General features: G+C 45.3%; 1 long non-coding RNA gene across 2 annotated transcripts; it reads left to right on the top strand.

Moving 5' to 3' along the window:
- Window positions 1-20,664: 20,664 nt before the first annotated feature.
- Window positions 20,665-23,632, top strand: LOC310705226. 2 transcript variants are annotated; one of them, XR_014525198.1, is made up of 3 exons: window positions 20,665-20,948; window positions 22,510-22,755; window positions 23,183-23,632. It is a non-coding gene; the product is annotated as an uncharacterized lncRNA (long non-coding RNA). The 2 variants fall into 2 exon arrangements; XR_014525199.1 differs by lacking the exon at window positions 20,665-20,948 and adding an exon at window positions 21,630-22,103.
- The last annotated feature ends 1,755 nt before the right edge of the window (window positions 23,633-25,387 follow it).

The following is a 25,387-nucleotide window of genomic DNA, read 5'->3' as shown; positions in this document are numbered from 1 at the left end:
GCAACTTGCCTGACCTTGTATAAGACAAGTTACTTCTGCAGCCATGCAGACAGCTCAGGAAGCCAAGCACTTTTGATTGCTGCTGAAGCCAGCAAAAGCAGAATCCATTCCGCTGAAAAAGCCATCGGTATGCAATTTAGTTGCTTATTTAGTGCCTAGAACGAAAAGATAGCTTGGAAAGATGGATGCAAATGCAGCCTGAAGTCACTGCTTATAATTTACCATTTGCATTGTGATGGGGGAAAGGCAGTCTCTGAGAGGACGAGGAGTGCATACTCGGCATGTAAAAGATCCTAGGTTTGATTCTTGGCATCCTCCAGTTTAAACATGGGTGTCAAGCAGCCAGAGAGGTAGAGTAGACACAGGATGAATAGGCCAGTAGCTAGGAACAGCCCAAGACATTTTGCTGCCTGAAGCAGAGCAGCAAGCAACATTTCTCCTGCCCCCCGCCCAAGTCAAAGCATCGTTAGATTATTAGAATAATGCTGTGTGTGTATGTGGACAAAACCCTGCCTACAAAGCAATCTCAGTTTCATGCAAAGAAATTGCTCTGAAAACTATTCAGAAATGGCATCTTATGCCTGCAGCATATTAAGCCAATGCCCCACTGTGTTGCAGCAGGAGCAAAATTAAGGGAACTTTCCTCCACATGTGGTGGCAATGCGACAAAGTCTCCTGGGGATTTCATCTTTGTAGAGATTTGTGAAATCAAAGCCCAACACCTACAGAAAACCAATGAACTAGCCCTGTTGAATTTATTTCAAGGTGAAAACCTGCATGTTCACTTAATTCCATTAATTGGATATTTACTGGTTGCGGCCAGGTCTGTGGTTGGCAGTTTTTGGAAGGGGCAACTCTCACAATATGGTGACAGCAAATGACGTGGCAGATTTCTTTAAATGGACAATTTACAAATAAGCTAAAAATGGCAAGGGAGGGGAAAGAAAAAAATCACAGACAAGTTTATGGCAGAATGAGTAATTGAATCGTAGAATTGTAGAGTTGGAAGGGACCCCAAGGGTCATCTAGTCCAACCCCCTGCAATGCAGGAATCTCAGCTAAAGCATCCATAGCGGATGGCCATCCAACCTCTGCTTAAAAACTGGTACTGTTTTAATATAAATATGAAGACAGACAACAGGGGTCCTCCTAGCATTTAAAACCTTCTAGCTGGTTTGAGAGCTTCAGTATGCTGATGACAAGGTAGTGTTGTGCACCCTCAGAGGATGACCTCCAAACCATCCTAAATATCTTTGCAGAAGCTTACGAAAAGCTTGGCCTATTGCTCAACAGCCAAAAAACCAAAGTGCTGCACCAACAAGCACAAAACAACCCCTCTGCAGTGCCACAAATCCAACTCAATGGTGTAACATTGGAAAGTGTTGATCACTTCTCCTACCTCGGCAGTTATCTTTCCACAGCGGCCAACACTGATGCCAAAATCCAGCATTGCCTGAGCTCTGCGAGTGCAGCTTTCTCTCGATTGAAGTGCAGAGTGTTTGAGGACCAAGACATACACAGGGAAACCAAAATGCTCGTTTACAAAGCTATTGTACTACCAACTTTATTGAAGGCTTGTGAAACATGGGCCATTTATAAATGCCACCTCCAACTCCTTGAAAGATTCAATCAACGGTGTCTACAAAAATTTTTACACTTCACTTGGGAAGACAGGCGAATTAATGCCAGTGTACTGGAAAAAGCAAAGATCACCAATGTTAAAGCAATGATTCTTCAACATCAACCTCGCTGGGCTGGTCATGTCGTTTGGATGCCTGATTATCGTCTTCCAAAGCAACTACTCTATTCCGAACTTAAAAATGGAAAGTATAAGGCTGGTGGTCAACAAAAGAAGTTTAAAGACTCTCTCAATATAAATAAATAAAAAAATGTAGTATAAACACTGACAACTGGGAAACACTGGCCTGCAAGTGCTCCAATTGGAGAACAGCCTTTACCAAAGGTGTCATGTACTTTGAAAAAGCACAAAAATCAGAGTGAAAAGGAGAAATGTGCTAATAGGAAGGCGCGTTTGGGTATGAGTAGGAAATATGAGTAGGAAAATGAGAGTAGCCCTAAACATTTTTTGGAGAGGGGGGAGAGCACTGGGTTTCTGCATTGCAGGTAGGGTTGCCATATTTTTCAGGAAGTAAAAAATCCAGACACAAAAGTTGTTGATACTCAAACAAACACTTTCTGGTTCTATTGGCAAAAACCCGGACATTTCACCGATTTTTCGAAATTTCCCACAGATTCTCACTTAGAATTAGTTGGCTTGACGTGCCATTGGCTCTGTCTCCCCTTCTCTGCCTTCCAGCCAACTGTGCCAATGAGTGCCAGTCACCACCGGGTGGCAGCGAAGAGAACCTACTGCAGGGGTCAGCAAACTTTTTCAGCAGGGGGCCGGTCCACTGTCCCTCAGACCTTGTGGGGGGCCGGACTATATTTTGGGGTGGGAAATGAACGCATTCCTATGCCCCACAAATAACCCAGAGATGCATTTTAAATAAAAGGACACATTCTACTCATGTAAAAACACGCTGATTCCCAGACTGTCCGCGGGCCAGATTTTGAAGGCGATTGGGCCAGATCTGACCCCCGGGCCTTAGTTTGCCTACCCATGACCTAGAACAACAAACCCACTTTTTTGAATAAAACCACCATGGGATTTTGAGGTTTGGAAAGTGATGAGGAATTGCATTGTAAAGCGTGAGATGAACAAATTGTTCCTGGGAAGACATGGGACGCCCCAGAAACAAATCAGAGTGAATGTTTGTTGTCATATAACCACTCCGCGTACTAAACGAAACCGCAATATAATCTAGCCTCCACTGTGCAAGCAAATCAGGACGAATGCTGAATAATCCTGACATCTGGAGGAGCCTTAGGTTAAACACTGGGAGGCCTGAGGTCAAAGGAAAGTTCTGCCCAGGATGAACCATTCACAAATACACAAGTCATCGTTCAATACCGTGAAATCATCAGCTGATAAATACATATGGTGGGAACCATTCTTCAATTGTGAAATGGAGAGGGGCTTCCCTGGATGCAGTGGCCAAGAGACAGATCATAGGATCACAGAGTTGGAAGGAACCCTGGGGATCATCTAGTCCAACCCTCTGCAACGCAGAAACCTGCAGCCGCAACCTTGGCATTATCGACACCAAGCTCTAACCAACTGAGCTATCCATGCTGTAATGTTTAGATGCAGCCTTTTAATGCAAGACTAGAAGTCATGAACATCCAGTGAAGCTGAATATTGGAAGATTCGGGAGATGAAATAACGTCCTTCTTCATGTAAAAAGGTAAAGGGTAAAGGGACCCCTGACCATTAGGTCCAGTCGTGGCCGACTCTGGGGTTGCAGCGCTCATCTCGCTTTATTGGCTGAGGGAGCCGGCATACAGCTTCCGGGTCATGTGGCCAGCATGACTAAGCTGCTTCTGGCGAACCAGAGCAGTGCACGGAAACACCATTTACCTTCCCGCCGGAGCAGTACCTATTTATCTACTTGCACTTTGAGGTGCTTTCGAACTGCTAGGTTTGCAGGAGCAGGGACCGAGCAACGGGAGCTCACCCCGTCGCGGGGATTCGAACCGCTGACCTTCTGATCGGCAAATCCTAGGCTCTGTGGATTAACCCACAGCGCCACCCGCGATGGAACTCACTTCCACAGGACACAGTGATGGCCACCAACTTGGATGGTTTTTAAAGACGATTAGAGAAATTCATGGGGGACAAGACTATCCATGTGTATACTATGTATACAGAAGGACACCAGTTTGGTTTCTGCTGGCACCTCCAGTCAACAGGATCAGGTAAAAGCAAGAGCCCTGCTCTGCCTGTGACCCAGAAGAGATTGCAGCTATCCAGGAATAACCAAGTTAGCTCCAGATGTTGCTGCTCCAACAACATCTGGAGAAAACCATGTTGTTTACCCCTGCCCCAGACCAAACCAGACGGAATGGTCTGATTTCCTAAACGTTTTCTCTGACATATCAGGAGTTTTTGAGCATACGTGCAAAATGTGATCAGTTTTGACAAGGTTGAGGATATTTTTTAATGGCAACAAAAAGACACAAGAGGGTGCTCTTGAGTCGCCATTAAGCCACAAAGTTCCTGTTGAGGCTGCTCAAATTGCACGTGCCTTTAACAAGCTTCCAAGAGAGAGATTAATAGAATCAGATGCATTTACAGTCAAGCAAATGCATAATGTGAAAATAATGAAGGGTTCCGACCAGCACATCCTTGCAGCTTAAACGCTATTAGTTTGATGTTTGCCAACAAAATCCAGCTACGTTTTTGCAGTCTTCCCCTATCCTGGTGCCTTCCAGATGTTTTGAATTCTAACCCCCATAAACCCCAGCCTGTGCCGGCTGGGACTGACGGGATTTGGAATCCAAAACATCTGGGGGTCACCAGGTTAACTCAGGGAAGCTGCTTTAAGAGTCTGCCTTTAAAATGTTAACACTGCAGGGTCTGGACGATGTAGTCAGAGACGGCTTGGGTTGCAAGTTACTTGCACACGGGATCAAACTTCATATCAAATCTGATGTAAATATGAGATGAGGGAAGCTTTGGTCTTTGTGGGATATTCCTCTGCAAATGCCTAGGCTTATGGTTGATTGGGAGTATACAAAAAGAATTGAACAAAATATTATTTCTGGATGTACTGTTGCACATTCCTTTGATATTAAAGTTGGGCAAGGTTGCCCCAAACCAGCAACACCGGTGTATACTCTGGGTTCAGTTCTGGTGTCTAAAGCCCTCAATGACTTAAAGGTAAAGTTAAAGGGACCCCTGATCATTAGGTCCAGTCGTGGCCGACTCTGGGGTTGCGGCGCTCATCTCACTTTATTGGCCGAGGGAGCCAGTGTACAGCTTCCGGATCATGTGGCCAGCATGACTAAGCTGCTTCTGGCCAACCAGAGCAGCGCACGGGAACGCCGTTTACCTTCCCGCCGGAGTGGTACCTATTTATCTACTTGCACTTTGACGTGCTTTCGAACTGCTAGGTGGGCAGGAATAGGGACTGAGCAACGGGAGCTCACCCCATCACAGGGATTTGAACCACCAACATTCAGACTGGCAAGCCCTAGGCTCTGTGGCTCAATGACTTAGGTCCTAGAAATACCATCTTCTTGCCTGCAAGCCTTTTCAGTTGTTAAGATTGGCAGAGAGGGCCCTCTTGGTGGTCTATTGCCCTCAGAGGTTTGGGGCAATAGCAGTCTGGGAGTGAGCTGTAGAAGTCCCTCCCCACACAGGTGCCTCTGACAACTTCATTATGTACATTCCCTCTTGGGCTGAAGAGGCTCTGCTTTATCTCTTTGGCCTTTGGCTCCGAGGACGTTTTCAGAACCTGCGGTCTTCTCTTGACTGTGCAATTTGTTGCCCCATTCCTTCACATAAGAGAATGGTCTGTCCACACCATGATAAATGGTAGTTGTAATTGTAAAAAGCTGCAGTCCAGGTCTTGTAGTCCAGCATTGGTGACCACATGTTTGAGGTGCCCAGGGGGGAAAGTTTGAGAACCACTGGATTAAGGCAAAAGAAAATACAAAAAAACCTACCTTACAGTAAATACAAATGCCAGAGCAGAATAAATAAATGCAATAAAAATATAAAATAGCAAAAACCCAGACACACCATGTAGGAAGATCTACATGGCTCCATCATTGCTAAGTCTTCAAAAGGACCTTAAAGACATTTCTATTCCAGAGTTTTGCTTATATTGTGGAATTCCCTCCCAAGAGAAGTTAGACGGGCTCCTTTTTGTTATTCTTCTGCCAGCAGGTCCAAAGCTTCCTGTTCAGAAAGGCATTTGAAAACAAAGGAGCAGACAGTGGTGACCACTAGCTTCCTGTCAAGGCAAACTGTATTTTAATGGCCGGTTCTAAATGTGTTCTGATTCGTTTTAATTATTGTTTTTCACTAGTTTGTTTTTATTACTTTGCATTTTATCATTTTTTTTAAATGTTGCAAGCCACCCTAAATTCCAGCTTGGGAGAAAAGAAGGCTATGGACATATTTAATATAGCGATGGTGGTAATTAACTTCCATGGGCCACGCTTGTAAATGTCGATTGCTGCTGCTTATACAGTGGTACCTCGGGTTAAGTACTTAATTGGTTCTGGAGGTCCGTTCTTAACCTGAAACTGTTCTTAACCTGAAGCACCACTTTAACTAATGGGGCCTCCAGCTGCCGCCACGCCGCAAGAGCACAATTTCTGTTCTCATCCTGAAGCAAAGTTCTTAACCCAAGTACTATTTCTGGGTTAGCAGAGTCTGTAACCTGAAGTGTCTGTAACCTGAAGTGTCTGTAACCCAAGGTACCACTGTACATTAGAAGAGGCAGGGCTGTCTTAAGCATATCCGGCGCTGTGGTGCAAAGATCCCCTGCCCCCCCCCCCGTTTCCCATAGTTGTCAACCTTTTTTTAGGGGTGGAACCACTGGACTTACTCCCAAGTAAGCAGCTGTAAGATTTCAGCCTCACGTGCTGCTTCTCCTACATTCTCCCTGTTCCTTCTCTTCACTTCAAAATGTGAAATCCTTGCGTCTAATGGGGGGGGATCTACTGACAGCGTTAGGGAGCTCACCCTGTCATGGGGATTTGAACCGCTGACCTTCCCATCGGCAAGCCCAAAGAGGCTCAGTGGTTTAGACCACAGTGCCACCCGTGTCCCAGCGGGTGTCCCGGATCCTGTGTCACAGCGAAATTAAACGATCAAGTTCTTAGAAATGGAGAACGGGTATTATGTGGCACACGTAGGAGTGCCGGTTCTGCTGATCGCTGCGGTTGTGTGGGTGCATATAGGATTGTTATCTCATGGGTAAACTGGCCCTAAGTTTTTAATAGCTTTGTATACTAATAGTGACACCTTGAACCTGGCCCCAGTAGCAAATTGGCAAACAGAGCAGATCTCTGAGCACGGGTGATATACACTAACCTCTGCGGGGATCACTCACCTCCCGCAGAGGCTTGGGAGGCAAGCTGTATGTCCGCCAGCCATATGGTTGGCGGGGCGCAGCTGGCAGGCCTGCAAGGAAAGCAGAGGCCACTGGCAAAGCCGCACAGCACCCTCACTTGCTGTTGCGCCCGAGAGGCCGGCGCCCTGGTGCAACACACCACTAAGCCCTATGGGAAAGACGGCTCTGAGAAGAGGTCTTGGAGTACAGTGGTGCCCCGCAAGACGAATGCCTCGCAAGACGGAAAACTCGCTAGACGAAAGAGTTTTCCGTTTTGGAGGTGCTTCGCAAAACGAATTTCCTATGGGCTTGCTTCACAAGACGACAATGTCTTGCGAGTTCCTGCGGTTTTTTTCCCCTCCCCCCCTTTTTCTAAGCCGCTAAGCCACTTATCAGCTGATCCGATCAGCAGATAAGCCGCTAAAAGCCACTAAAAGCCACTAATAGCGCTAATCCGCTAATCTGTCAATGGGCTTGCTTCGCAAGACGAAAAAACCGCTAGACGAAGAGAATCACAGAACGGATTCTTTTCGTCTTGCGAGGCACCACTGTATTTTGCTATTGTTCTTTGTGCAGGGAGGAACTTACTGAAGGAATGTCCAACAAGCTCATTCATAATAATAATAATAATAATAATAATAATAATAATAATAATACCCCGCCCATCTGACTGGGTTGCCCCAGCCACTCCGGAAGGCTTGCAGCATAAACGAAAACATAATAAAACATTAAACATTCAAAAAAACTTCTCTATACAGGGCTGTCTTCATATGTCTTCTTAAGGTTGTATAGTTGCTTATCTCCTTGACACCTGATGGGAAGGCCCTCTGCCTGGTTCCCTGTAACCTCACCTCTTACAGTCACGGAACTGTTTATTCTGCCACGATATGAGTGTCTGAACTTTCCAGGTGTGAGATGCTCAAGTCCCCAGTTTGACACAGTGAATATTCAACTTGATCCAATCACGTGCACAGAAAGTAGTAGATCTAGGTGAAAGGCAACACAGAGAGATCTGCATTGATCGTTGCATCCCTAATTATTATTGCATAATTATAAAATTATAGTACATTCTTAGAAGGTTGTATAATCAACCGGCTTCTGCACTACTACCGATGCAGAAATTTTGAAGAAAGAAAGAAAGAAAGAAAGAAAGAAAGAAAGAAAGAAAGAAAGAAAGAAAGAAAGAAAGACTGTGTAAGTTTGACTCTTACTGAGTTTTGCAGTCCTCGGACAAATGGTCTCTCAAATCATCTCCGTGACTCACTTCCTGTCGATATTTACAGAGTTCCTTTCAATGCATTACGGAAGCTGTTTGTCGGCATCACGTACCGGCAGCCAAACTTTCCACTCAGTTCATTCTGCTCAGTGATTTAATTTGAGTCATGAGCATGATTTGGCATTTGGCACTCCAATACGTTATAATGCGCAGCAGCCAGGAGAGTGACTCAGCTTTTTTTTAAAAAAAAGCAAAAAAGAAAGAAAAACCAGTTCCTAATGCTATGCAAATAAAAAGAGTTAACAGGACTTGCCCACATGGAGTTCATAAACAACCCAACCCCTCCCTGGGATTTAGTATTCTCCATTACAGGGGAAACCAAGGGCTACATCCCATTTTGGGTAGGGTTGAAAAATCTCAAACAAATGAAGCAATTTCCACCTGGACACTGTTTCTGATGGGTGAATGGGACTTGCTTCTCAATAGACACAGTTAGGACTGCTGTGTGTATGAAGGTGAAGGGGTGTGTGTGTGTTTGTGTGTGTGTGTGTGTGAGAGAGAGAGAGAGAGAGAGAGAGAGAGAGAGAGAGAGCCTCTTGGGCTTGCTGAGCATAAGGTTGGTGGTTTGAATCCCCATGATGGAGTGAGCTCCCGTTTCTCTGTCCCAGCTCCTGCCAACCTAGCAGTTCAAAAGCATACCAGTGTGAGTAGATAAATAGGTACCATTGCTGCGGGAAGGTAGACGGCATTTCCGTGCACTCTGGTTTCCGTCACAGTGTTCCGTTGTGCCAGAAGCTGTTTAGTCATGCTGGCCACATGACCCAGAAAGCTGTCTGCAGTGCCGGATTTATGTATAAGCTAAACTAGCTATAGCTTACGGCCCCATTCTCTTGGGGGCCTCCAAAAAATTTTAAAGGAAAAAAACCTGGATGTTCATTTCCAAAATATAAGAGAGAAAACAAATAAAATAAAACAGTGTTTTGTGTTGTGTAGGCTCCTATTTGTTATGTGCAAATGGCTTTAGATACCTATTAGGTCCACAAATTACCATATAGCATATATTCAACACAAAAAACAGCGACAAGTTCTTGTTGACAAAGGACAGCCGGACATATAAAGGGCCCCATTACCTTCAGTAGCTTAGGGTCTCTTCAAACCTAAATCTAGCCCTGGCTGTCTGTGGACAAACGCCGGCCCCCTCGGCCTGAAAGCGAGATGAGCGCCACAACCCCATCGTTGCCTTTGACTGGACTCAGCTGTCCAGGGCGATCCTTAACCTTTTCCCTTACCTTACCATTTCACCTTTCCGAGACGCACAGTCCTTTTGTCTGCTCTTCGTTGGATTCCCTTTCCTGCTGCTGGAAGTGAGGAGACCAAAAAAAGAAAAGAAAAATCTCGCCAGAAAATCAGAACAGAGGAAGGCGAGAGTGTGGGAATGCGGTGGTGTAGATGAGGACATCATACGGGCGGTGGAGAATTGATGGAGACACAGGAAGCATACAATCCACATTAAATGACAGTGCGGATGAAGCCATTGCATGGACGCAGCTTTGCAAACCAGGAAGACACTGGAAACAGAACAAACAGGAGCAACCAGGGCTTTTTTTCCCAGCGAGAACTTTTGGGAACTCAGTTCTGGCACCAGTTGGGTCGGCACCATTGCCATTCTAAGAGAATAAGGGAGGTGTTCATGATGAACTCAGACACCTCTTTTTCTAGAAAAATAGCACTGGGAGTATGTAGCTGGCCTCAAGCTCAGCAAGTTACGTTTTCTGCCTGATTCAAGCAGAATTTACATCCCTTAGGAGAACAATGACAGCAGAGAGAGCGGGGGCACTCCGTGTCCACCTGTCTCCACTTGTGCACTAACCTCTCTTCAAAGAAAGAGGGAATCAATTATTCATTAAGTGAAAATGCAGACTTTTATTATGCCAGATGTTTCTCAGGATGCTTGACACTGCCCATTAACTCACCCTTTGCTTCTTTTAATTGCTTTAACTAATGGTTATACTCAAGGTTAAATGACTTCAGATCTTGTCTTATGTCAGCCAGCCAGGATAAAGACACCAAGCGATGGAGGGTCCCCAGCAGACTGGTGGGTGGTTGGGGTTTTTTGCAGGTGAAATTTGCAGCATGACATGGATGCAGTCATAGCGCATTGTTGTTGTTTAGTCATTTAGTCATGTCCGACTCTTCGTGACCCCATGGACCAGAGCACGCCAGGCACTCCTGTCTTCCACTGCCTCCCGCAATTTGGTTAAACTCATGCTCGTAGCTTCGAGAACACTATCCAACCACCTCGTCCTCTGTCGTCCCCTTCTCTTTGTGCCCTCCATCTTTCCCAACATCGGGGTCTTTTCCAGGGAGTCTTCTCTTCTCATGAGGTGGCCAAAGTATTGGAGCCTCAGCTTCACTATTTGTCCTTCTAGTGAGCACTCAGGGCTGATTTCCTTAAGAATGGATAGGTTTGATCTTCTTGCAGTCCACGGGACTCTCAAGGGTCTCCTCCAGCACCATAATTCAAAAGCATCAATTCTTCGGAGATCAGCCTTCTTTATGGTCCAGCTCTCACTTCCATACATCACTACTGGGAAAACCATAGCTTTAACTATAAGGACCTTTGTTGGCAAGGTAGATTTATACTGGACCATCCACACATCATCCTGCTTTAGTTTGTTATGAGATGCTTCCCAAATATTGCTGCCTTATTGCCATCTGGAGGGGCACTCTGTAGGTACAGTGCAATAAAGGCAAGCCATGGACACGCATACCCCTTCCCAGAACCTGTGTGGTTTGAAATGTTACAGGCTTCCAGCAGGAAGTTAAGGGACAAGCACTGGCTGAAAGCAAAGCAGTATGGTATGTTTGCCCCAAACCTTTCACAGGTGCAAACAGTGGGATTTGTATAACCGCCCTGATGCCATAGTGAGCACAAAGCATCACCAACGCACATTAACAAAGAAGCTTGGAGGGGCTCTTTGTAATACATTTCCTGTTCTTCCTCTAAGTTGCTCAAACTGGTGGTGCTTATGGACTTATCTCCTTTTATCTTTCCCAACCACCCCACTACCCCATGGGATAAGTGTCAGGAGTTGGAGTCAGCTATAAAACATCCAGTGTCAGTGAAGTTAACTCTTTATTCAAGGAAATCAAAGCATAGGTGTCACCGTGATTCTTCCCAGGTCTTGTGCCAACGAGGCTGTTGCAAGCACCTTCCCACCTCTCTCTAAGGCTCCTTGCCCACGTCCTTCCCGAGTAAACTGAGGCTCCTTCGCCTTGTCTCTCTTTGCTCTGCCTTCTTCATTCCTCTTTTTGTTCTGGGAGACCGGGGGAAGGAGAGCTGGATGCAACTCCCTGGGTTCTTCTACAGCCTGCTACTTCTCTGACTCCTGGCTCCCCTCCTCTCCTGCCTCTGATTCTGGACTGCCCTCTGCCACAGCCTCTTCCAGCTCACTAAACCCTGTTGCCTCTTCAGCTTCCGACACCTCCTCCTCCCAGTCTGCTCCCTCTTCTCCCTCCAACGACTCAGACTCATCGTTGTCCCACCACCAATCCCCTGGCTCAGAGACTTTCCCCCCTGGTGGTGCCTCCCCCCACTTACAATCCATGGCATCTGGCTATGCTGAGAGTTGACAGACTTCATGGCTGAGGAATGATTTGAACCCGTGTTTTCTGGGTCCTAAGGCAGCACACTCTCGATACTATGCTCCCATACCGTCATGAGCACAAATCATCAATAAAAAGAACATCGGGGGGCAGGAGCAGATGTGGACACGAGAACCAAAAGAAATCATGTCATCAGACACCCATGCCTGGATTTCCCCAGGCCTTCCCCCCTTTCCATAAGAGCAACAGCTATGGGAAGGCAGTTTGGATTGGGATCACACAATCTGGATTGGGAAGGGGGCTTGTTATCGTTACCCCTTTCTTAAAAAAAACAAAACCCAATTATTCAGTTTTCCAGTTTACATTTGTATTCAAATCATAATCATGCTGTGATGGCCTGGGATTCCGAGTCTGAGAGTGAACCGGAGGAATCCCAGCCGGCACAGGAGTCCCCGCCTCCAGGGCCGGCTGAACTGGGGCAAGGCCTAGATGCTGAGGAGCCTGCACCTGTGCCAGATCCTCAGGGGCAGGCACCAGGTGAGACCATTCTGGCCCCAGAGGTGCTGGAGGACTCAGTGGCTACAGGTGAGCCTCCCCCGGGGCCCAGTAACCCTTCGGCCTCTCCTGAACTGCAGAGGCTTAGGGCAGAGAGGCGAAGGGAACTGGTCTCTCCCAGGAGGAGTGCTCGCCTTAAGGCCAGGAGAGGCGGGGCTCCTGGGGGCCGGGACCGCCCCCGGCCTTAGAAGAAGATAAAGGTCAGGCAGCCCGGTCCCAGGTTGCGGGAGCAACGTCGTTGTGGAGTACCTGCTTTACCGAGACCTAGATCTGCACTCCCAGTGTGCCTGTTCCTCGCCCGGCTTCCTGCTCCTGACTCTCCGGTGTTCCTGTTCCTCGCCCGGCTGCCTGCTGCTGACCCACCAATGTTCCTGTTCCCCGCCTGGCTCCCTGCTTCTGCTCCACCAGTGTTCCTGTTACCCGCCTGGCTTCCTGCTGCTGCCCTACCAGTGTTCCTGCTCCCCCGCCTGGCTCCCTGTTTCGGACCTCGCGTCTCATCTAGTGATCGTCTATCCTGCTAGTGACTCTGGACTGAACTTTGGCTACGGTATTAGTACCTTTCCCCCCTGGGACCAGCACACATGCACATATAGGATTCTCTGAATCCTTAAACTTCCCTCCACCCATCCACGGGTTCAGCTGTTAAATCTGTTTTTCAACTGCATCTTATAATATTCTCTATTCTTTCTTAAAATTCCCATTTTTCACCATAGTTCTTGTTACATTACAAGTGTTTTTACATTCCTGCCAAAGTTTTTAGTTGTTTACAGTGTTCTCCAAGGTAACTTACAAAAAATTTCCCAATTAAAGTTTCTGTCTTCTTGGTTTCTAATCTTCCCAGTCACTTTCATCATTTTGGCCATCATAGTCCATCATCTTTATCAACCACTCTTCTATTACCTACTACCTATGACGCCTGTGTGTTGTGTCCACTTTCATAGGCAGTATAGCTCATCAGTTTCGGCATTCATGAAGACAAGGCTATTGCGCTCAGGTGAGCTGGCCAGCGACATCTGGTTGACCTGTGTAAGAACAGGGCAGTGAACTAGATAGGTCTTCAGTCTGATCTGGCAGGCTCTTCATATGTTCTTAATGTTAAAAAAGCTAGTTGTGGTTTTTTAAAAGAACCCAAAACAAAACACCTGCTTTTATTTTGCTTGGCCAAACAGGAGGAAAACATTCCTTTGCGTGGTTTGATGCCAAGCGCTGGATACAAACTTGTTCTCTCCTAGATTATGCTGTGCTTCTGGGCACTGAAAGTTTCTTAAGAGGAGAGGGAAAGGGGTTTGTGCAGAGATGGATCTTTCGTTACATTCGCTGAATTCTGATCTTATTTTCTAGTTGAATGATTTATTGAAGAATGATGTTATGGTTTCAGTGTTATAGGTTTTGCATCACTTCAGGAATTCTGTATACAGAATTCGGTTCTTGAATGTCTCCGTTGACAAACGTTTCGGAATCCAAATGCTGAAAACCCAGAAGTAAATGCTTCTGTTTTCGAATGCGCCTCAGAAGTCAAACGGCTTCCACTGCATGTTTTTTATTTTCACCATCAAAATTGAGATTCTCCCTTTGCGCCTCAGTTGTCGAATGTTTCGGAAGTCGAACGGTCTTCCAGAACAGATTATGTTCAGCAACCGAGGTTCCACTGTATAAAGAATGCGACTAATACAAAGGATGGATAAATAAATGGATGGATGGATGACAGATAGCTAGATATGGGCCTATTCAAAGCCATCACTGTGTTTTTCTTTATTATTCAAAGTATTTAAGCCCCACTCATCAGCTGCAAAAGCTCCCCAAGTGGCTTACAAATCAATTAAAATGACAGCCCCTGCCCTCAGGCTTACAATCCAAGAAGACACAACACAAAAGGAAAAGGGAATGGGGAGTAAAGAGGAAAACTGTGCTGCCCAAGCAGGCCCTTTCAATCTTCCAATTAGGCTTCTCTGCAGTTGTTAGAACTGAGCTGGAGTCGAAGAAGTCCACTTTGTTTTCGACATCACATGCACGTTGCAAAACTCGCACACTGCATTTGTTAACCCAGGAAAGTATAAAAAAGACATGCTATCTCACGAGACTTTCTCTGGTGTTTGAACCCATTAAACTGCCATGATAGTAACTCCAGCCGCTGGGCGGGGAAACAAAAATTAAGAGCCCAGCTGGAACATAAAGGGATGGCTGTGCAAAGGAAATCAATGGCAGGATGCCATTCCCAGGCATGGCTTTGTTTAAGGACAAACAAGTGCTACAGGTGACTCCTTAATCCTCCACCTGCATAAATACAAGGCAGATCAGAATCTGTGATGACAAAAGGGATTCCAGAGCCTAAGGAAATGTAAAAGCTGCACTTTTTCATATATATATAAAAATAGGAGATGCAGTAACCAAACTTGGGGATCATTGGCACTAAACATTTAAATCTGCATCATACCACTTTAAGAATCCTGGGAGCTGTTGTTGGTTAATGGTATAGAGTGTTGTTATTAGGGAACCCCTATTCCCCACACTAAGCTAGAATTCATAGTGTGATTTAACAACCTCTACCCTAAAATCAAAACTGGAGAATATTCAGCCCTTTTCTCATTTAAAGGAAAATAACAGAATCAACAAACTGGCTTGTCCGATACTGTCCAAAGGATCTGGGCACCACACAGACTGTTTGGAGAAGGATGTTGGTGTCGTATATGTCATCCTTAGCTTTTAAAAGTTAAGGCCTGCCTATTCAAAGCAGACCCAAGTACCCGGCTAACCCTTTCTTGAATATCCGATTTCTGGGTACAGATCTAAGCATTTGACTCTTTGTTCCTGAGCCTCATTCTTTCCATCACAGGGTCCAAAGGAATGCAATCTGTCCAGATGCCAGCACTTCTTAGGGAACTGGAATAGAGCAGCTCTGTGGTTTAAAGGGCTTATTCATAAAGGAGAACCAGGGAAGGCCAAGGAAACACACAGTACATCCTTACGGCCAGTTTAGTAGTCAACAGAGAGAGAAATGGGAAGCTGCCCTCCACCAGGCCGGTTTGTGAGCGTATGTAGCTCAACATTGGCTTCTCTTATTTGTAGCATCAGCAGACAGACCAAAGAATCATAGTATTGTGGATTTGGAAGGGTGTGCCATCACCTGCTCCACAAACCATTTAATTATAAGCACCAGGTATTAACGCATTGTTAATTGCTGATTTTTTATTTACTTTTTTACATTTCATTTATATACATGGATTGTGCATTGTTATTGCATCTTGCTTTTGATTTTTCTGCAAACCACCTTGAGCACAGATTTACTTGTCGAGCATGCGGTTTATAAACAAAATGGCAGTCAAACCTGCAGACGTCTTCAGGAGAAGCATGGACTCTTAAGAACAGCAGTCCTTTGCCTCAAGACTACTGCCTACACCAGGTGTTGAATGGTTTCTTTAAATGTAAAGGTTCATCACTGTTCCACCCAATGTGTATGTCTTTAAGGGGCCAGAGCAAGGGCCAGAGCAAAATGAGACCCAGCATTACAGCTGTGAAACATAGCAGGTGCTGCTGAGTTGTATTGATTAAGCTGTGTCAGCAATTGGGTGTAGTATATAAGGAGCAGCACCTAGCTCTCCCATTACCCTGGGGGATGGGTTGTGTCATGTTTGTTTGTTGATGTATTTAGTGTGTAAGGAGTTTTTGTTTTTGTAATTAAAACACTGTTTAAGTTATTTTTGAGTCCCTTTTTAATGCATGTTCTCCCCAGCAAGCTCTCTGCAGCGCTACCATACTGCAAAAAGCCAACACCAGGGACAGGGAACTCACTCCCACCAGAGGGACAAAGAACCTAGGGCTCTTTTTTTGCTGTTGTTGGGACTCCCAGCTCCCACCTGGCCAATGGCAGGACTCTTGGGGACGATGGGAGGGTGGTAGTTCAACAAAATGGAGAGGGCTTCAGGTTCTGCTTTCTGTGGAAGTTTTAAAGGGAAGGTGGTCAAGGGATAGGAAGACACCTGAGGCAGCTCTCCTTTGTTTCCCACAAACATATTAGGCTAGATTGGTGGGTTCATTGGACAGGGCTTAAGCTCTGAAACTTCCTTTCTTCCCTGGAAGGGGGGCGGGTGCAGGAGCAGATTTTGGTCTTTCAAATTTCAGAGGCCAAAATTCATCACCTGCCCCCAACCTCTTGCCCTTCGTTCTGCTCAACTTGCTACCTCATAGTTGGGCTCCCCTGTAGTGCCCCCACCCCAGGCTCAGTGCCCAGTGTGGCAGAACAGGTCACATTGCCCGAAATCCACCTTGGAGGAGGGGGTATCTGTATCTGATCTCCGCCCTTTTCAACCTTCAGAAAACTTGTAAAGACCACTTTGTTTTACTGGATTTTTCACGTTTCGTGATTGCTCTTCCGATCGGATTATTTTCAGGGAATGGGGTAGCAGTGCCTGTTTTCTCTTACTGCTTTGGTGGTCGGGCGAGCATGGAAAAAGCAGGGAATCGATAAATATATGCTCTAGAACATAGGTAGGCAAACTAAGGCTCGGGGGCCAGATCCGGCCCAATCGCCTTCTAAGTCCGGGAATCAGCGTGTTTTTTCATGAGTAGAATGTGTCCTTTTATTTAAAATGCATCTCTGGGTTATATGTGGGGCCTGCCTGGTGTTTTCACATGAGTAGAATGTGTGCTTTTAAAGTGGTACCTCGGGTTAAGAACTTAATTCGTTCTGGAGGTCCGTTCATAACCTGAAACTGTTCTTAACCTGAGGTACCACTTTAGCTAATGGGGCCTCCCGCTGCCGCCGCACCGCTGCCATGCGATTTCTGTTCTCATCCTAAAGCAAAGTTCTTAACCTGAGGTACTATTTCTGGGTTAGCGGAGTCTGTAACCTGAAGCGTCTGTAATCTGATGTACCACTGTATTTCTGGGTTATTTGTGGGGCATAGGAATTTGTTCATTCCCCCCCCCCAAGAAATAGTCCAGCCCCCCACAAGGTCTGAGATACAGTGGACTGGGCCCCTGCTGAAAAAGTTTGCTGGCCCCTGCTCTAGAAATTATATACCAAATGTTGACAGGTATGCCTAAGATGGGAACTTTCTGTTGGTATGCCCATGAGGTTGAAAATACAAATATTCTTGCTTCCCACCGCAGAGGAGATTCTCCCTCCCTCAGTAGTATATCTTGCCTCCCCAGCAGGATGGGAAAATAAAAAAACTTAAGAAGAATCTATTGACTCATCAGGCAAAGGTCCAACTAGTCTAACTAGTCTAGTTCTCACAGTGGCCAATCAGATGCAACCTCCCAAGCAGGACATGAGTACAATGCCATTCTCCTCTCCTGCAGTTTCCAGATATCTCCAAGAATCCGGTGGCCATTCAGATGCTGTTGGAGTACAATTCCCATCAGACCAGGCCATTTGGCTGTGGCTGATGAGAGTTGGGAGTCCAACCAGTGTTCAGAACTAGCCAGGCGCATTTTGCTACTGGCATGGGTCCAATTGCAACCACATGGAGATCTCTGGGTGCCAAGTGGCAACTGACATCTCCATCTGGCTGACCTTTCCAGCTTGCTTAAGCAGGTAAGCATTAAGAGCTTATTTATTGCATTTATGTCTTCAAGGAGTACATGGTTTTACTCCGTCCTCAGTTAATCTCTACAATGACCCTTTGAGGTAGGTTAAGAGGCTGCGACTGGGCCCCCATGGTTACCCAGTGAACGTCATGACTGAGTGGGGATTTGAACCCTGATCTCCCAGGTCCTAGTCCCACACTCTTAACTACAACACCACATGGGTTTCCTAGAGCATTTCTGTTATGGGGCAGCCAGATAAATCAAGTAAGTAAATAAATATGGGGGGGGGGGGGAGTCACTTAGAGAAGAATCTGAAATATTTATCTTCAAGCTTGAATTTTGTTTTATTCTGGATTTTGTTTTGGTGGTTTTAATGTGTTGCAAACCACTTTGAGAATTTTCCTTCCGTTGAAAATAAAAGGGCGCCTAGACATTCTATTGTAGTGACCATAATCTAGGTTGAAGGTGCTATTGGGCGATCAGCTTATATATCTGAGTTTCTGACACTGGGGAGGACTAGGGATTCCGCTTACTTGCTCAACAGTATTTGGCAGGACAACCAGGGTGCTTGAAGGAATCTTATGTCCACATTTGCCTCAAATGCAATTATGAAAATGTCCTTGTTGCAGCAAACATTATGTTGGTCACTCATGCTATCAACAATAATAATGCTTTCCAATCAGGGGCACCATTTTGGTGACTCTCCCGCACAATCTCCAGCTTTCCAAAAACAGAGGTGACACAAACCAAAATAAATCTTAAAGCTTGCAGGAAGCCCCACAAGATGTCTCCGACAGGGCAACGGGATCCTTCCAAGAGAAAGCGACTTGGCAGATCAATTAATTGTATAAATTAGATAAGAAATATGGTTTTGCTTCAGAAAAAAACTAAGTTGGAAACGGGAGTTGTTGGGCTCTAAAGTTAAAAATCTGTCCAATATGTATAATTTATTGTTGGAATGGCATACAAAAGATGAGCAAGTTAAATCAGTGATGATCGATTGGGCAAGAGATGTGGGACACAATATAATGTTTGAAGACTGGGAAAGATTGTGGAGGAAAGGGGTCAAGCTCACTGCATGTACAGTGTTAAAGGAAAATATTATGAAAATGATGTATAGATGGTACTTAACCCCTGTAAAATTAGCTAAGATTTATCATAACGGTGATAATCTATGCTGGAAATGTAAAGAAAAGGAGGGTACCTTTTATCATATGTGGTGGACCTGCCCCAAAGTGAAAGACTTCTGGAAGAAGATTTATAATGAAATGAAAAAAATGTTGAAATACACATTTATTAAGAAACCAGAGGCCTTTCTTCTTGGAATAACAGGTTTGGAATTGCCCTAGAAACTGTTTTTATATGCCACAACTGCAGCAAGAATTTTGTTAGAGAAGAATTGGAAAACACAAGAAGTCCCTACAGTGGAGGAATGGCAGATGAAGATGATGGATTTTTCAGAGGTAGCCGACCTGACTGGAAGAGTCCGCAACCAGGAGGAGGAGGAGTACCAGGAGGAATGGATGAAATTCAAGGACTATTTAGTTAAATATGTTAAGATAATTTAATTGGAAAAACTTGCAAATTCCAGATAGGGTTAGTATTTAAATATGTAATGTTAGAGATTAATATGTTTAAAGTTAAAATAGAAAGAAAGATGTTAAGTGATTAAGTTAATTTTATGAGAAAAATGGTTTTGGAAAACTGTTATAATGATATACACTGAAATTCAACTAGGGGGATTCAAGGAAGCCACTTAACAATGTTACTAGGATTGGTTTAAATGCAGTTGAGATTTTTGTTTGTTTATTTGTTTGTTTTTGGAAAAATAATTTTAAAAATTGAAGAAAAAAAAGAGAAAGCGACTTGGCATCCGCGGCGAGCCATTTCTGATGTCTCCCAAGGCATTCCGATACATATGGCTTGCACGAAGTTTGTTTAAATTTCATTAACGTGCTAACAACCCAAGTGCAAAGAAAAGTGGAAAGTCTGTAATGGAAAGGAGGAAGAAATAAGGGGAGGAACGCTGCTCAAACTTTGCTTCACAAACCGGAGACCGCGGAGGAACGAGAACAATCGAGGAGTGGAAGAAGAAAAAAGTAGCCACACAGCGCAGGGCAAGAGAAGAGGCCCACTGTGAATTCAAGCAGGTGGCTGAATGTTAACTTTGTCGCAAGTGACCCCCTTACCCTTTTGCAAGTGTTGTCAGCTCTGGCGAGCAGAAATTGTTTTTGGCTGGAATCTGGCCCGGCCTCAGATTTTCCTCCTCCTCCTCCTCTGGACTGTGCCAGCCTCCTCTTATGGAGATATTGCAGAAGCTGTCACATGCAAGCACACAAAAGGCCCGGAGAATATTAATGGGTTTCTTTGTTGTTGTTTTGTTCAAACCAGGTTGGCAAGTCTTAATTTTCTAGGGCAAATCACTCTGAAAGGACACAAGCGCCAGCTGTGTGTGCAGAAGTGTGCAGCTGTGCTACAGGAGGGGTGGGAGAGCCAAACAGGGAGGGGAAAAGATTACAATAAGCAAATTGTTTTGCCCGCCTCAATTAAAACCGGGTTAGCAAATATTTTTAATGTGGGATGAAAGAAGCCAGTCAGTCGCTTGAGGAGACCTTTGTCTGGCTGCAGGGCGGTGAGCGGTGGAGTGCTCAGGATTTGGGGGGCAGTGCCGAACCACCCCGATATTCTGAGATAATAAAAGGTGGCTTTTAGGCCTCCGGGGCTTCGACAGATCCAGGCAAAGCTTCTCTGGGGTTTAGCTCTGAGCCCATTTGTAAAGGCAGGGGTAAGTTCTGGAAGACACAGTGAAAGCAGGGGACAGGGGTGCTCTGAACATGCGCAGAGTGCTGCTTTCTCACTACTGAATCACAGCTTCCTGCTGGTTTCTCAGACTCAACCAACAGACCACATAAGTGGCGCTTGCCTCACAGTGGCGGCAAGAAGCCGTTTGCACATTGCCCAGTTCCCTTTCATGTATTTTCTTTAGAGGTCTATGTGCCCCATCTGCCTTCACTACTGCAAGGAAAAGACACAGTTCTTAACTTCATGTTGAAGCCGAGGGAATGAGGGATGAACAGGTGGAGGAAGTTACTAGCTACCTTTCCCCATCTCCCTATAAATGGACCCCAGTCAAACCATATTTAATTATTCGTAATGCCTCTGACAGGGATGAGGAGACGTCAGGATCGTGGGGTCTGCTTTTGTTTTCGGTTTATTTAATAAAACCCCACAATCCACCAGCTAGAGGAAGACTTAGGCCTCACCCTTGTTATATGCTTATTTTTTTATAAGATATTTATTAAGATTTTTTCACACATTACAATAAAAATGGAAAAATAAAAAGAAAAATGCAAAATAAAAACAGTTAAAAACACATTAATTTTCCGTTTCTTACGGTATTTTCCTTATTTCCCCGGACCTCCTCATACCTCCCTTTTTTGTATTCCACTTAAATTTATTAGTTCAGCAAATCCTTACCATTAAGCTTTTACCCATTTATAGACCTTTGTTTCATATTCTCTTGGAGCATTACAGCTAGAAACCACTTAATTTCTATCCAACATCATTCTAACATTCATTAATTTTACCATATTTCTGTAAGTAATCTTTAAATTTCTTCCAATCTTCTTCCACCGACTCTTCTTCCTGGTCCCGGATTCTGCCAGTCATTTCTGCCAATTCCATATAGTCTATCACCTTCATCTGCCATTCTTCCAAAGTGGGTAGATCTTGTGTCTTCCAATACTCACCCTTGTTATATGCTTAAAGCACTTTGAATTGTGCTTCCTCCAAAGAAACTGTAGTTTAAGGGTGCTGAGAGATGTTAGGAGATTCCCCTCACAGAGCTAGTTTTCAGAGTGGTTGAACAATTAATTTCCTTCCCACCAAACTGTGGGAATTGTGGCTCTCTGTGGGAAACAGTTGTGTGTCTTAACAACTCTCAGGGGCAGGGGGACTCATTTTGCTATTTTCCTTGATAAAAAAAGAAAGAAATGGAAGTTGGAAATCCTTGCAGACCAACTCCAGATTGTCAGTAGATCTTGATCTGCCCATCCCTGGGCATACGTCTGTGACAAGGTGGCTCAGAAAGGAAGATGCTCAAAATGGCGGGAAAGATCAACGGGGGGAGGGAAGGAGGGAAATTGTGGCGACAGTTGAGGGGAAGCCAAAAATGCTGAGGGGAAAGACAATGTGCAGGAAAGGCCTGTGGGAGAAGAAAAAGAAGGAACTGGGTGAACGAAGGCATCGTTTATTTTAAACATTTATCCCTGCCCCTCAGAGTGGCTTCCCCAGGGGCGGCTTACAAGAACAGAAGCAGTGAAGATTAGGGGGTGCATTAGATACAAATGAATCTCAGAGAGGTTTGGGACTTGTCCGAGCCAAACTGGCCTCCCTCTGAATCACCCCAAACTGAGCCTGGGGCCTCTCAAAACATTGTGAGCTGTTTGGAATGGGGGGGGGGTGCAGTGAGGACCAAAACAAATCAATCATTGCAGAGTTCGGCTGCAAAATATTGAAACATTTCCCCCCAAGGTTGTGAGGAAAATACCAAGGTTGGAGGAGAGGGGAGGGTAGCTGGGTTTTGTGTGCATATTTCGTTTTGTAACCAATAGTGCTCTATTTTCTTTTCTTTTGCAGAAGAAACAAGAGCGTCAGGGCTCTCCACTCACAGTGTTTTGGAGGAGGGACACTGAAGTAATTTATCCCCTTGTTCTTGTCTGATTTTGTGCTAGTTCAGTTAGCGAGGCTTGCTTAGAAAATGCATGACATCCACTTCCTTCTGTCTCCGTACCATGCGCCCAAACATCTACTCTTTGTCAAGTCAGCTTTGCACTCAGGTTTCTGTGACTTTTGGCACCAATTCAGCAGGACGTAGTAGTAGTAGTAGTAATAATAATAATAATAGTAATAATAATAATAATTTATTATTTATAATAATAATAACTTATTTATACCCCGCCCATCTGGCTGGGTTTCCCCAGCCACTCTGGACGGCTTCCAAAAGAATATTAAAATACTGTGATACATCAAACATTAACAGGGCTGCCTTCAGATGTCTTCTAAAAGTCTGGTAGTTGTTGTTCTCTGACATCTGGTGGGAGGGCGTTCCACAGGGAGGGCGCCATGACCGAGAAGGCCCTCTGCCTGGTTCCCTGTAACTTGGCATCTCGCAGTGAGGGAACCGCCAGAAGGCCCTCGGTGCTGGACCTCAGTGTCCGGGTAGAACGATGGAGGTGGAGACGCTCCTTCAGGTATACTGGACCGAGGCCGTTTAGGGCTTTAAAGGTTAGCACCAACAGTAAGCCTGAAGCAGCCCCCACCCCATTCATTGTAACTCCATAGCCCTTGCAACTCTACTCCTGAAATTCTGCAAGTTACTTCGCTAGAAGAAACTCTACAACGTACATATACTTTTAATTTTACTGAAATTATTGCCCACAAAATTACAGGGAGAGAAGCCAATCCTTTTCAGACTCACCCCCTGCAATAAACTTTCAAAATGTGCAGCAAACATACACCTTGCATCTTCTGAAATTTGGCAACTTTCTTATCAAGGGTTCACCGTATGTTATTTTCATACATGTTGCACACAAAACATGGCAGATAAAATGAATACTCTTTTAATCACCCCCAAATGGAAAAGGGGGTCCTTGCAGGAGAACCACTGTAGCTGCCCTTTTGAGCTTTGGCAGTATTCTTCCTCTTCATAGTGATACCATGCCTGCAAATTTCATCCAATCCTGCCAAGAAGAAACATTATAGAGACGTTATAAGCACACTGAAGAAGTGTGCATGCACACGAGAGCTCATACCAATAACAAACTTCGTTAGTCTCTAAGGTGCTACTGGAAAGATTTTATTTTGTTTCAACTACGGCAGACCAACACGGCGACCTACCTTAACTCCCTACTGCAGAAAGTGTTGCCAGAGGGGCCTTAGAAGATTATCTCAAGTGCATGAACAGGCTCAACCAGAGAAAGGTAGACCGCTTCCATGTTGGGTAGGGCTTTATAGGTCACTGCCAAAATTAGGAGCCTCGCCCTTGTGTTTTATGTTAATGGTAGGTTCTAACAAACTGTATCCAAAGGCCACTCAATGTGCAGCAGTACAAACAATATGGAACTTCTTATAGCAGGGCATAACTCCAGCAGTTACACATCTTTGCAGCATAACCAGCTGTGGGTTTGGCATCGGGTCACTCCTGTTTGTGTGTGCATGGCATGGGGTGTTACATGCAGGGACACGGGTGGCGCTGGGATCTAAACCACTGAGCCTCTTGGGATTGCCAATCGGAAGGCCAGTGGTTCGAATCCCCGCAATGGGGTGAGCTCCCGTTGCTCTGTACCAGCTCCTGCCAACCTCGCAGTTCGAAAGCACACCAGTGCAAGTAAATAAACTGGCACCGCTCCAGTGGGAAGGTAAATGGTGTTTCTGTGCGCTCTGATTTCCGCCATGCTGTCCTGTTGCGTCAGTAGCGGCTTAGTCATGCTGGCCGCATGACCTGGAAAACTGTCTGTGGACAAACGCCGGCTCCCTTGGCCTGAAAGCAAGATGAGCGCCACAACCCCAGTCGCCTTTGGGTGGACTTAACCGTCCAGGGGCCCTTTACCTTTTTTTTTTTTTTACTTGCTTTAAAACTGTAATTGATTTCATGAACTGTTTCTATTTTACAGTGGTACCTCGGGTTACATACGCTTCAGGTTACATACGCTTCAGGTTACAGACTCCCCTAATCCAGAAATAGTACCTCAGGTTAAGAACTTTGCTTCAGGATGAGAACAGAAATTGTGCTCCGGCGGCACGGCAGCAGCGGGAGGCCCCATTAGCTAAAGGGGTGCTTCAGGTGAAGAACAGTTTCAGGTTAAGAACGGACCTCCAGAACAAATTAAGTACGTAACCAGAGGTACCAGTGTACTTTGCATACTAATTTTATTATTGTGAAAACTTCTGGCCCCGAGGAAAGTAACCACAGTATTAAATCACTCACTGAAGGTAACAAAACTGAAGCTATGTAACTTGTGGCTGGAATTTCGTTTGACAAAGGGGAGGAATTTAGGGCATCATTCTATTGAACCAGACAGGTAAACAAAGGGAAAGTCTGCCATGAGACACAAAAGCCCATTGCCCTTCAAATGGTTATTACAACCCCAGATGTGACCCAGGATGGATTTCATACCAACGGCACCACCAACTGTGATTTTTTTTTTTTAATGGAGGAATAAGGGAGACTCAAAAGGTTCAAGGTTTGTTTTGTTTGCAGACAGGAACAAGATAAAGGGCATCGCTTCACCCATCTCTTTAGCTGTACACATACATCAAGAATGAGAGGGGGCCACTAGGGGGCGCATTGGAAGATGGCCGACAATACCATCTCTCCGACCCACACAGGGTAATTAAGAGGCTGTTATGGGAGTAGGCAGCCTCCCTTGCTGCCCCAAGGAAATGGGGAACACTGCCCTTGCCTGCTGTGCCCATAAATCACCCCCTAATTTGAAAGAAGGGGGTGAGGGCCCTA

This window comes from Podarcis liolepis (assembly GCF_965112155.1).
Source record: "Podarcis liolepis genome assembly, chromosome: 1".
Taxonomy (NCBI): Eukaryota; Metazoa; Chordata; class Lepidosauria; order Squamata; family Lacertidae; genus Podarcis; species Podarcis liolepis.
Note: the sequence above shows the minus strand (reverse complement) of the source record. Positions and strands in the feature narration are given on the sequence as shown.